Genomic DNA, 13,954 nt, shown 5'->3' on the forward strand with positions numbered 1-13,954 from the left:
TAACATTATTGCCAACAATTCTCCAATATTTCTGAAAAAAGATAGCGGACATACCGTCTGGTCCTGGAGCCTTGGTAGGATGAATTTGTTTTAGAGCAGCTACCACCTCCTCCCTAGTGAATTCCCTTGTTAGGCTTTCATTCATTTCATTTCACCTTAGAAGGAATTGTATCAATTACCTCCTTAATATGGCTTGGAAGAGAGGAGCTATATATGTTATCAAAATAAGATATGGCAGCTTGGGCAATGCTTTCATTGTCATCACACCATCTTCCCTACTCATCCCAAATACCCATTATGGTATTCTGTTTTCTCCTTTTCAAAGCTTGTGCATCGAAAAACTTGGTATTTCTGTCACCTTCTTTAAGCCAGCAGGCTTTTGCCCTTTGTCCCCAATAAATTTCATCATCATCAAGGAGATCATTAATCTCTCCCCTAAGCCTGTTAATCTCCAAACTTAGATCCTCATCCTTCTCTCGAAGGGCTAGGGCATTTAAAGCATTTCTCTTATCCTGAATTTTCTTTGGAATTTTCCCGTAGACTGCAGAATTCCATCTAGAAAGTTTAGTAACACAGCTTCTGAGATTTTCTGATATGCCCTCTAGTGTACTAAGATCCACTCCAAAACCCCAAGTGGCCTCAATTATGGCCTTGCAATCCTCTCTTTTAGTCCACTGAGCTTCAAAGTGGAAGCGTCTGACCCTAGGTTGGTGTCTGGTCCTGGGGTCTGTGACCAATAATGCACAATGGTCTGAAGTTGAATCCACTAAATGGTAAACTTTCATTTCTCCGAATCGGGCAGACCATTCAAGGGTGGCCAAAGCTCTATCTAATCTGAGGCAAATTCTATTCTCACCCCCTTGCATGTTACTCCAAGTATAGTCCAGACCACAATAACCCAAGTCATGGAAACCACAATAAGTTACTATTCCCCTAAATCCATCCATCAGTTGCTAGGTGCGATTTGCTCCCCCAGATTTCTCATCCATTGAAAGGATTTCGTTAAAATCTCCTAAGCATAACCAGGGAAGTTGGAATTGATTATTAAGGAAAGCAAGAAGGTGCCAAGATTCATACCTCTTATGTGTCTCTAGATGGCCGTAGAAGCCAGTTAATCTCCATTTGTAGTCACTGTTGGTCTCCGAGATTATTGCATCGATGTGGAATCTTGTGTAGCTTTTAACGTCCAAATTAATCTCCCTTGTCCAGAGAAGAGCAAGACCCCCGCTTCTACCAACACTTGGCACTATCAAACCATTTGCAAACCCAATTCTATTCTTTATTCTTTCCATTTGAATCTTTCTTAACTTTGTCTCCATAAGGAAGGCAATTTTGGGGTTCCAACGCCGCGCAAGATCATGTAGCGCCCTGATTGACAGGAGATTCCCCAGTCCTCGGCAGTTCCAACTTATGGGATTCATGGCTCTCGACGGTGCTACCTAGCAGACACTGCCGTTCTATCTTCCATCTCATTTTGGAGCTTAGTAGTTTCGGAGCAATGTTTTTTCTGATTTGGAGCTTCTTCTTCTATTAAGATTAATTTCACACCCCCCCTTCTTTAGCCCCCAAAATTTGAGTTTTGACTTCAGAAGATGGGCTTATATTTTTACCTTTTTCTTGTGCTAACTTTTTCGAATGGCGTTTTGTCTTGCCATTTCCTTCTCCCGTTGGGTTTAAGTTGTCCTCAGAGGTTGCCTTGGTTTTTGTTGGGCCTGCCTTTGGTTTAAATGGGCTAGAGACCTCCATCATCTCCTTTTCAACTAGCAGGTGTTGGCCCACAGAGGATAATGCATTATCTGATCCCTTATCTTTTCCCAAATTACCAAACGGCCCATTTGGGGAGTTGTCCAGGCTTCCACATGCAGTTGTTGTCTGCCTCGAAGTGTATTCCATTTGAATTTGAATAGAGTTGTTCCATCCGTCCTGTTTTTGCTCAATCTAACATCTCGGATTTCCCGTGACCTTCCATCCCATCATGCTTCCTTTGTCGCTTTGAGTTTGCTTCCCACCATTGCCTGAACTACCCTCATCGTCTTCTGTCACCGACGCATATGGGTTTCTCGTCGTTGTCTAGACATTTTCTTCATCCCTGTCTTTGCCAACTTCATCTCTGCCCCCACTGGTAATGGACCGAGACTTCTCAGAGCCCACTTTCCCATTTGCTCTTAACCAATCTCCAAATTGCCTAGGGGCATTGCGCCAATCTGAAAATTCTAAGCAATGTTTGTCATCATGCCCCATTTTACCACACAGGAAACAAAAATTTGGGAGCATTTCATATTTGAAAGTTACCCAAAATTTTCCTCCCTTCGTGTTAGTTATCTTCCCCCCACGTCGGAGAGGCTTTTTTAGTGGCAAATCGACTCTAATCCTCAAAAATTTTGCTTGGTTAGCTTGCCCAATCCTTTTATCCGACTCTACGAATTTCCCCAAGCTATTTCTGAGCTCCTTGCCCACCTCTTCATCCATCATTCCAAATGGAAGCCCCCAAACCTGAACCCAGAATGGAGAGTGTGTGAAATCAATATTGGATGCCGTAAGACCCCTTCTCCATCTGCTTAGTAATAATAGTTGTTGTCAAAATTCCATGGTCCATTCTTCTCAACCCATTTGAGTTGAAATTCTAAGCTGAACTTGAACTGCAGAACGTTGTTTCCGACCTCCACTATCTGAAGATCAGACCCCATTTTCCACGCCGATCTCAGAGTACTTTTCAGCGCACGTTGGTTTTGTTGTCTATCTGACAAGAGTTTGCTGAAGAGACTTAAGGAACATTCTTCTAACAGATCTAATCTACAGCCCGTTGAGATGTTTATTTCCTCTTCCTCCTCCTTTGTAAGACGGAGATTGAGGAGGCCTTCTACCACCGCTTGCTCCATGGCAGCGCTAGAGGGATGTGAGGGACGAACCCTAAGAAAGACCCTGACTGTGTGAGAGGGAGAGAGATACTCGGCTTGTAAGACGAGAGAAAGAGACTCCTACTTGGGAGAGTGTAAACAGGTTGTTACATGGTAGTAATTAACTGCCACTTAAACTTCTCCTCAAATTTCTAAAGAGTTGTTGCTAATTTGTAGATTTGGCTCTCTTGGAGATAGGAGGACTTGTAAGATCTTTGATGTGATTGTGCGTATAAATTTTTTTTTTTTGGTTTAGATATTTATAGGATTAGATGACTGTACACGTTTTTTTATTTAAAAGATTATATTGTAATATATTCTTTGTTTATTTTAGCTATCTTTTCCACTAAAATTTTCATTTATGTAAAAGAAGAAGTGGACTTCCTTTATATACTGGGTCATTACTTCATTCCCTAGCCTGCTTATAGTTTTAAAAAAAAAAAAAAATTGTTCTTTTGGGGTTAAACATTTTGAAAAAAATTAATTACTATGAAATGAATCATTTCCATTTGAAAGCAAACAGAGAGAAACATTCCTTTCTGCAGAAATTTGTTTCTTTTAAAGCTATCTTTTTTTTTCTACTCCTCTTCCATCTGATTTTCCTTGTACAAACTTGTTTTGGTTTGCGTTACTTTCTTCTCTGTAGTTTTGCATTATATTGTTCTGCTTTAGATTGTTTGCGTTACTTTCTTCTCTGTGCTTTTGCATTGTACTTTCTTGTGCGCTATATCTTTGATTATCGTGTGTTTGGAGATTATGTTCTTTCATTGCCTTTGGTGCTTAGTAAGACATGTTCAGCCTGTGTACATTGTTGGTCTTTTATATTAATTAGCCACGAATCGGCGCATTGCGCTTGATAATTATTTTTATAGTTGTTTTATTAATTAATTATTTTTTTACAATTTAAACTAATTTAATAAAGAATAATATATTTCATAATCATATTTTTATTTATTATAGGAACATCATAAATGTAATATAAGGACAATCATAAATATAAATTTAGTCGTACCAAAATAAAAACAATACAATTTTCTCAGAAATTCAAAAGGTAAGTTAACGAAAATATTCATTTTTTAATAAAAGTTATTTATAACATTTTGTGAATCATTAAAAAAAAAAAATAATGTTATAAACACAAACTATTTTACAACATTTTTACAAACTGCTGATGTGGTTTTAGTAATTTTCAAATAATCATTAATAAACATAAATGTGATGTAAGTGATGGACCTATATTAGAATTAATAAAAACTTACCATATCAATAGTTTGTAAAAATAGGGGTGGCAAAATTTGACACGACCCGCGAACCCGACACGACACGACACGAAATTAGCAGGTTATGGGTTGAGGCTTAACGGGTTCGTGTCATATTCGGGTTGACACGACTAACCCGTTTAATAAATGGGTTGGGTTAGTGTTGAACACATAGAACCCGTCTGACCCGTTTAATTAAATGATATTTTACCAATATACCCTTCAAACTCTAGGAATATAAACTTATTACTTGTTGTGATTTATTTTCTTTGACATATTGTGATTGATTATTTGTGATATTGGGATATGCTTTAATTTTGAATGATTATTTGTGATGTAGTTACTCGTTAGTTCTGAATTTTATTTTAAAAATATTTATTTGTTTGTTTTTTCATTAATTTTTATTTTTCATTTTGATAAAATCTGATAAACAAGTCGACACGACTGACCCGTTTAATAAATGGGTCGTGTTAGGGTTGAGGAATCTTGACCCGTTTAATAAACATGTCGGGTTAGTGTTGACCTATGTAGTCGAATACTCATTACTTGACACGACACGAACCCGACACGCGAACACGAATTGTCACCCTAGTAAAAATTTCGTAAATGCTAACCTTTAATTTGGAAGAAACTACGAATAGTAAAAGCGAGTGAAGGTATTATTAATGTAGCACAATAATTGATATGTGGAAATAGATGAGGAAGGAATCACGTGGGTTTGCTTTTCAGGTCATTGCAGTTCAAGACAAGGGGAGACATTGATCGATCACTGGAATCACCTCAACTTTAGTTAGTGGGAAATTGTCATGGTGGGATAAAGATGATTTGCTTTATCGTAAAAAAGTGAATGAATTATACTGTGTTTCATTAAAGTAACTAATCAAGATTAATCACGAAGGAAAACCTTTAACCTACTTATAGAATTGAGTAGTAATTATAGAATATTCTTACAATACCATAAATGCATACTTTTCCTATTAATTAAATTTATGGTAAAACTTACCATACATATGAAAGGAGAATACGCATTTATAATACTTCAAAATTTCAACTAATTTTTCAAAATGAAGTCATGAAATTTATTATGCTCTCATCTTTCTTTCGTTCACTATTACTTCATCGATGTTTGGCTTTCAATCATTCCACGTATCTCATTAGTCAAGTCATGGTCTAATTGAGGGGCAAAGCTAGGGGGGCTAGGGGGGCCATGGCCCGACTTTTGAAAATTTTCATTAATAGTGGCAAAAAAAATTATAAATTATCCAAAAATATACCAAAAAAATTGACTTCCTAGCCCCCTAAGATTTCGTGGGAAATAAATACTAGATTATTACTCCTAAATTTCAACTTTTAAAATTGATTTAGAAAAAACTCATGAAATTTTTGAAATTTTTTTCCCAAAAAAGGCAATTTGACCCACGTTTTTAGACCATAACCTCTCCAAATACAAACCAAGAGATTTAACTTTAAAAATTTCCATATAAAAAATCCCTTCAAAATCCAAATACACATAAGAAAATCCTTACATACCTCACATAGTTGCTGTTTATTATAGAGGAAAAAAAAAAAAAAAAACCTTACACCTACGCCTCCTGTCGTTAGCTCAATTCTGCCAATGTTCCTTGCGGTCCGATGAGCTCCAGTCAACGACTGGCAATCTGCAAATGAGGATGCGAATCTAGCCTCCGCTGGGGTCCTTTGGTATCTTCTATGTGTTTGTGTTATATGTTTTACTTTTACACTCTAGTAGTTTCCAACTTCTTCTTTTCTTTGGTTAAAAGCATCTGATTGTTTACATATTGCTTGCACTAGTAACTTAGAATATTTTATTTTATTTTATATTAAATTATTCTATTTTTATTTTATATCCTGATATGATAACAGTGGTTTTGCATATATATTATAATAATAATATTAAAAGTCTTGGGATGCAATTTTTGTACCATAATTTTTGTTACGTCTCTAAATTTATCGATGGTGAGTACTAGAGAAAATGTAGTTAGTTCATGTAAAAGTGATGATCCATCACTTATTGTAAACTACTTCATCAAGTTGTGGCAAATGTTTTAGTAGTAGAAAATCTTTATTTATATTTCACAATAGTTTAATGCGTAAACAATAAAGATATTGAGATAAATTGTTTGATTATATACACTATACTCTTTAATAAAAAATTAAAAAGATTTATACTTAGATTAAAATTTAATATTTATGTTTTCAAAGTATTAATAATAATTTATGAGAAAATTTTAATAACATCAAAGATCGCTAAAAAATTAATTTAAAATTAATTATTACTAATTCGAAACTATGAAAGAATGTAGGATACATCTTTATATAGTTAAGGGTTAGACAAGAGAGTTTTATTATAATTAGCTTGGCCCCCCCTAGCAAAATTTTTTGGCTCCGCCACTGGTCTAATTAGCGTCATATTTTGCCTAAGTTACCAATACCTAAGTTGTGTCATTTTATGTGTCCCTAAAATTACTCATCTCTCTCAGATACGCACCCTGACACACTCAATAATTTAAACATATGACATTTTGGATTCTTCAATTCTCTGTCTCTAAAAAAGAAAGCCAAATCTACAAATTAGCAACAACTGTTTAGAAATTAGAGGATAAGTTTAGATACATAGATTGATTGGCTGTTGTCATGCTAGCTAGCTGTTGCTCAAAGTAACTTGATAACATACAAGAAAAATCTAGATGATAAAGAAAACACATAGATCAAAGCTAAGAAGATAACAACAAAGCAACACTTCTTGAGAAATGTAAAAAAAAAAGTGAAGGTATCAATTAGACATGGCAAAATGGGTTAGTATTTTCTGACCCGACCCAAAAAATACATAACCTGAATTCGATTTTTTTTTACTCGAAGCAAAAACGGGTTGACCCGACCCGACCCATGTCAACCCGACCCGACCCGCAACCCAAACCATTTTTTAAAACTTTTTTTTGGTTAAAAAAATAATAAAATTAAGATAATATTGGTTTAATTATTTGTTGTGAGTTTTAAGGAAACAATTGAGACATTTACATAACTGTATGCAAATTAATTGAAAGATGAATGATTGAGCATTCTGTAATGAGTAAAAAAATTTAGATATCAAATAACAAAGTACATGCCAAGATATTTTGATTACAATACAGTTAAAAACATAGATTTAAAATTGTAGACATGTGTGAGAAACATTCACAAGTGTGAAACTAGTGAAGCCAAAGTATCAAATTAACATAAATTATGAATGCTTAAACCTATTTTTTAACAATTTATGTCCAAAATAAATGGCTTTTCAAATTAAATTATGATATTTTCTAGAGTGTATGTTGCTTAACAATGATATGATATTCATAAAAGAAACTATGTATAAATAAGTAAACAATCAAACTTTAATATTTATATCAAATAAGTCATTTGTAATTTTGTTTTATATTTTGGGATGTTGATATTGTGTAGAAATAAAACTTGTGTATTTTTTTTTTTTTTACTTATCTTTGTGTTATTTTGTTTTAGATAGCAATGTTAGGATTTGTATAATTTTAAAATTATTGAATAAGTATTAATAAGTGTAATTCATTCTTGATATAAGTGGTGAATTCAAAGTAATGCATTTTACATCAAATAATTTGTTGCATGACTTTCTAAATGACAAATACATGTTATTTTCTTTAAAAAAAAGATTCATGTGAAAAATATGAATTATCCCGACCCAATCTGATCTACAACACAATTGATCCAACCCGTCCCGCCGGATTTGCCAAGTATCAATATAGCATAGTGATGGAGACGAGGATGGAATCACGTGTACTTGCTTTTGAGGTCAATCCGCTGCAGGTGCAGGGACAAGGCGACATCACTAGAGTCACCTTTTTTTTTTTTTTGATGAACCTCTAGAGTCACCTTGACTTTAGCGAAAGATGCTGAGAAATTATCACTGCGGGGACGTGGGGTAACGTTGTTTGGTAGAGGTCATAAAGTTAACAGGTGCTGGCCGGCACCTGTTAACAAAGTCCTTTATTAATTCCCTATTTCTGTCCTATGAGCTGTGGTCCACTCCATGTACTACTAATAATAAAAAAACAACAGGCTTCTTTTTAATTTTTCTTTTATCAACATTAGTTGAGATAACGTCCATGTTTCATCCAAAGAAAACGTTGGTAAACTGTGTAAACTCTCCCAGTTCATAAATTAAAAAAAAACTGTGTAAACTCTCCCTCAAGTGACTTTTTGTTTAGATCAAATCTTTTTTTCTAGCTTCTTATTGCAGCTAATATGTCAACCATCTCTCAAACAAAAAAGAGAAACTTTTTTTCTCTATACCCTTTTGCAATTTTATATAGCCTAATTTAAGGATTTCATTCACGCGGATATTAAATAATATTTTACGCCTTCCAGAATTAGTGAAAGGGGGAGGGGATTACCTGCATCTCAAATCATGGCAGCTTGTAAGGAAGGGGGTGTAGTGTTTAACAAAAGATTAAAATGGTCAATTTCCATTTGGGAAGCTGTAAGTGTTTGGGATGATTTTTGGTTGGCTTCAGACCCTCTTAGGAAACAAATTGAAGTCCCTCTAATGGATGGGGAAGGGAACATCTCTGTGTGGGTTTTTTTTTTTTAAACAGTACTCAGGTCCAAGTAGAAACAAGGATCTCAAGCTTGATATTTGTTATTTGGTGGACTGGGCTTGGTTCACTGCAGTTGTGTTGGGCTGATTACGAACCAAGTTGCGCACAAAATATGAGTCCTACAACACATGCATATTCATACATACAAAATATAAGCGTATTGTACAGTAAGGAATAGTAAAAAAGTAAATAAGATGTCAAGATCCTTAGAATGATAATATTTCATTAAATTTTGAGTTTTAGTAGATTGAGTCCTTTCTCCATTGGGATATGCCACGAGATCCAAATAAGTTCAAAAATCACAGACTTAGATAGCTCATTTAGGCTTCTAAGACTTGTGAGGTTTGAATCCCTTTGAATCCAAGTGTATCATCTAGTGCTTATCTCAAGATCTCTCATTGTGTTTTCCCTCTTTTCTCCTTTTTTGAATTCTAAAGAAGTTTTTCAAAGGATCTTTTTGCTCTGATTCTCTATTGCTGACCAGTTTTTGATGTTGGCTCCATCCCCTTTTATAGTGCCGTCCTAGGGTTTTTTGTGTACCATTGATTCTCCTCATTTGCTGCCTTAGGTACTAGAACCAATGTTGTGTCAGCAACATTGGTGGTTGGTCCCTAGCTGGCCTTCCTCTTTTGGAAGGTCCTAAGGGCTGACTTCCAATCTTCTTTTTCCAAGGCTTCTAGATGCTACTTTTCAGACCCACATTTTTGGCTGCTTCACTTTTTGTCATTTTCTTTAAATTAGCAGATTCCTCTCTGTTAGGCTGAAAAATCCCTAGCCACCTTCCTTCATGTCCACCTTCTTGCGTTCCCCTAGGTACCAGGCTTCTTTTCATGAAATGCTGATTCCTAAGTCATTAGTTTTTTTCTGAACCATGGGCAGCTGATGGGACATATCCACCTTCGTTCTTTGTGTCCATGAGCATGCTCCCTTGAGCTGTTCCAATCCCAGCTAATTTCTTTCTACATATCTTGAGGATCCTAGGCTTCTGGGAATCCCAAGGTATTTTGGTCCAGTCCCTTTCTAGGCTCCCCAGCAAAATTCCCTCACAAGGGCTAGGTTGAGTTTCCTTTTTCCTTTTCTTTTATTTTCTAAGACCCGAAGCTTGCCCATTCATGGGTTTGGACCCCCTCCTACTTATTTTAAGTGGACTTTTATTGGCGGATTTGGGCCTTGTCCTTTCTTTGAAGGCCCAAAGGGGTTCTAAATTTCAATTTTGTAATGTTTTGGGCCTTAACACAATGCTTGTGATGTTTTGGACCTCAACACTTTGTTAAGGATTTCCTTTCTAATGATATAGGGATTTCCTTTGTTTTACCGGATTACATCTTGCAGGAAATTAAAGGGATTCTCCTTGCTTCAAATCCATTGCAGGAAGATTTACACATATGGGCTTTTTCTAAGGATGGGAATTTCTCTCTCAAATCGGCCTATCTAATTTGCTAAAGGCTAAAACCCTCTGAACCTGGATACTTTTAACACGTGGGTCTGGAACTCTAAAACTATGTCAAGAATAAAATTCTTTCTTTGGTTATGCTCTCAATATAGCATCCCTACTAGAGAAGTTTTAGGTTCAAGGGGTTTTAACCTTGATACTACTTGTGAATTGTGGTATGTATGCTGAGTCAATTACCCATGTTTGGAGGAACTTGGGCATCAGTGATGCAAGGCGGATTTTTTTGGGATCCCGTTGTTGGATTGTTTAAAAACTATGAGTGTCATTTCTCTCGGAGATGTGCTACGTCCACAACATTTTTACAACAATTTTACAACAAATCATAGGTGGTTAGTTGTTATAGGTTCAAATTTGAATCTAACACTAAGATTACTTTTTTGTCCCAACAATAACAACTTGCCACTTAGGATTTGTTGTAAAAATGTTGTAAAAATGTTGTGGACATATCATTTCTCTTTCTCTCGCAGCCTCGTATGCATTGAAAGATTGCGTACCCCCAAAGCTATATGACTGATCTAGCTCCAACGAAATAAGTTTATTTTCCAATCTGGAAGAATTGACCCAAACACATACTCTCATTGTATCAAGAAAGGAGCCGAATTCTTTGCTATTGTTCCTGATAACTCCAACAAACCATATAGAACCCAGGTCCAAGTTAAATGGAAAAAACCCATTCCAGGCTGGGTTAAGCTCAACATGGAGGAATCTATTTTTGGGAAACCTAAGAAGGCAGGTGGACGTAGGGTACTGCACAGTAGTAATGAGGAATGGGTCTCTAGTTTTGAAAGGAAACTTGGAACTTGGAAGTATTTTCGGCACTATAGCTGAGCTATGGGCCTTAAAGATGGCCTTTTCTCTCGCTTGGCATTTGAACCTTGAGAACATTAATATAGAATTGGATGCAGAAGTACTTGTTTATATGCTATTCAATCTATCCTCTGTAAATCTTATGTCAGAAACTCTTTTAACTGATTTCAGAAACTTGATGAGGTCCTTCCTAACTGCACAGTAACTCATATTTATAGGGAAGCCAAGCTGACAGTAGCTAAAATTGGAGTTGTAAAAATAACTAAGTTTTTTATTTTGAATGACCTATGACCCACCATCTATGGAGAAAATTTGCTGACTTTTGATAAAGCCGAGCTTTTTTGTAATAGGCTGGTTATTTCTTAATATAATGATCTTGTTTAACAAAAACAAAAACAAAAACAAAAAAAAAGAACAAAAAACCCTATTTGAAATATATTTAAAACTTCCAAGTTAAATTTGGTTGAAATTGGTATACAACTCGAGATCTTAAACCTTTTTCCCTGAATTTTGTTGAATTAGATAAAGTTGTTGTTTGAGAAATCGTTGAAAATTTCAAATTCCAATGTCTCAGATTTGGTTACACAGGAATGAATATGGACACATTCTTGCTTTGCACATGATTAGGAACAAAAATTTTCACAACAAAGATAAACCTTTTTCTCTCCATCCCTTTACCTAATTGAACAAAAATGAAAATGGGTTATCCCCAAAAGAGATTAATCCACAACAAACCCCAAAATTAGCATCTATCAGACGCTTCAGCTAAGTGGAGGAGCCGAGAAACAGAGAGAGGGAGAGTTTACATATATAGAAGAGAGAGGGAGAGCTGTCTATGACTTAGGTATTAATGTGTTAACTAGAGGCATTAATGTTTGCTTCTCCTATTAAGATTTTTTTTTTTTTTTTTTTTTTGAGAAAGAAAAGATTCTTCGCATATTAAGTTGAGAAGGGAAAAAAGCCAAGTGTCAATTTTTTATATATTAGTGATACATGGAATGAAACACAACCAATAAATTATACTTTATTATCTTAAACTATATACCTGATTATACTTTGCACCCCTAAACTTTTCAAATACACGATTTTACATTCTAAACTATGATCATTGTTACACTTTGCACTTTGACAACAATTTTATTGTTAATTTGGATGGAACAGTATGAAAAAACTTAATTGCCTCACTTCCTAATCACTTAAAAATAAGAGAACAATTACATTTTATCACCTTAAACTATATTCCTAATTACATTTTGCACTCTAAACTTTGAATTTTCATCCAAATTAACAACAACCTTAACGTCAAGGTGCAAAGTGTAACAAAATTCATAATTTATGGTACAAAACGTGTATTTGAAACTTTTAGGTTGTAAAATGTAATATGTGGTATAGTTTAGAATGGTAAAGTGTAATTTCTTTAAATAACAATCTATAGGACAGAAGATTTTGATTCACAGTAGAATTGAAATAACATGAGATTTTTTTTTTTACTCCTATCTTTCTTTCGTTCCCTATTACGGTCACTTTCACTATCTCGCATTAGTTTCTTTCCTCAAAACTTCATTGATTTTCGGCTTTCCCATGTATCTCATCACTCAACTCATGGTGTCCCTTGTATTAGCTTCATCTTCAACCTCTCTTGTGACCTATCTTTTAATCTTATTCTAGCATAGCAATATGCACTCTGCTAGTGATTAACCCATAATACGTGGTTCTATAAAATAAAAAGGGTAAATTGCAAATTATAACCCTTAAATTTGGGGGATTTTTGGATTTTACTCCCTGAAGTTTGAGGTTGTTTGGATTTTAAATCCTGATTTTCAAAATTTGGACTTTAAATCCTGATTTTCAAAATTTGGATTTTACCACCTAAATTTTAGAAGTATTTAGATTTTACTCTGTAAAATTTGGGGGTGTTTGGATTTTTCACTCTGAAATTTCAAAATTTGGGAATATAAAATCCAAACACTCCCAAACTTTAAAGAATAAAATCCAAATTCTGAAATTTCATGATGTAAAATCAAAATACCCCCAAATTTTAGGAGTGTAATTTGCAATTTACCCAAAGAAAAAATAAATCGTGTGGCTTAGAATGAACTAATGTCTAGTAATGATGCCACTGTAAATAGATGTACATATGATTTGAATTAGAACATTTTTTTTAAGTGTAGAATATAATTTAAAATTTATGAAAATATGGATTTAATTTAAATCCAACCATAAATTAATTATGTGGTTTAAAATATAATTTTCCATTTTCAATTAAAGAAATCTAAAAAAAGACACCAATAATCACGAAAATATGACTTTTGAAATTAAAGATTTGTACATTTCTTTTACTTAAATTAAAAAAAGTCTATGGTTTGTGAAGTGACATGTGCTAATGTATTGGCAACACCTTTTTTATTATTTATTTTTCTTTATGAATTCACTACTAGGGCTACAAATGAGCCGACCCAAGTATTAAAAGTTCAAACTTGTTCATTTTTTTTTCTAACACGAACCAAGCTTGAGCTCATCATCAAACAAAATTTTATATTCAAACTTGTCTTATTCTCTTGTCGAGCAAGCTCGAGCTTGTTTACTAACTACTTGATTAACTTTTTTTTTTCTATGTATTGTGAAATCATGACTAAAATTTTTTACTTCTTCATAATTCTATGAATTTTTACTACAAATAAACTATTTATATCATCAATAAGTTACTACGAATAGACTATTTATATTTTCAATAAATTACAAATAATAATTTACTATCATATGTACCTATGAACAAAATTATACAATTCAATTTCAAGTCTATATTAATATATTTTTAGACAAGTCTACATATAAAATATAATACTATATATAGTTAAATTGAGCCACTGTATTCTCGAGTTTTTTCACAAATATATTATTATATTTGAG

The sequence above is a fragment of the Castanea sativa genome, chromosome 6 (genome assembly GCF_040712315.1).
Source record: "Castanea sativa cultivar Marrone di Chiusa Pesio chromosome 6, ASM4071231v1".
In the NCBI taxonomy this organism is placed as follows: domain Eukaryota; kingdom Viridiplantae; phylum Streptophyta; class Magnoliopsida; order Fagales; family Fagaceae; genus Castanea; species Castanea sativa.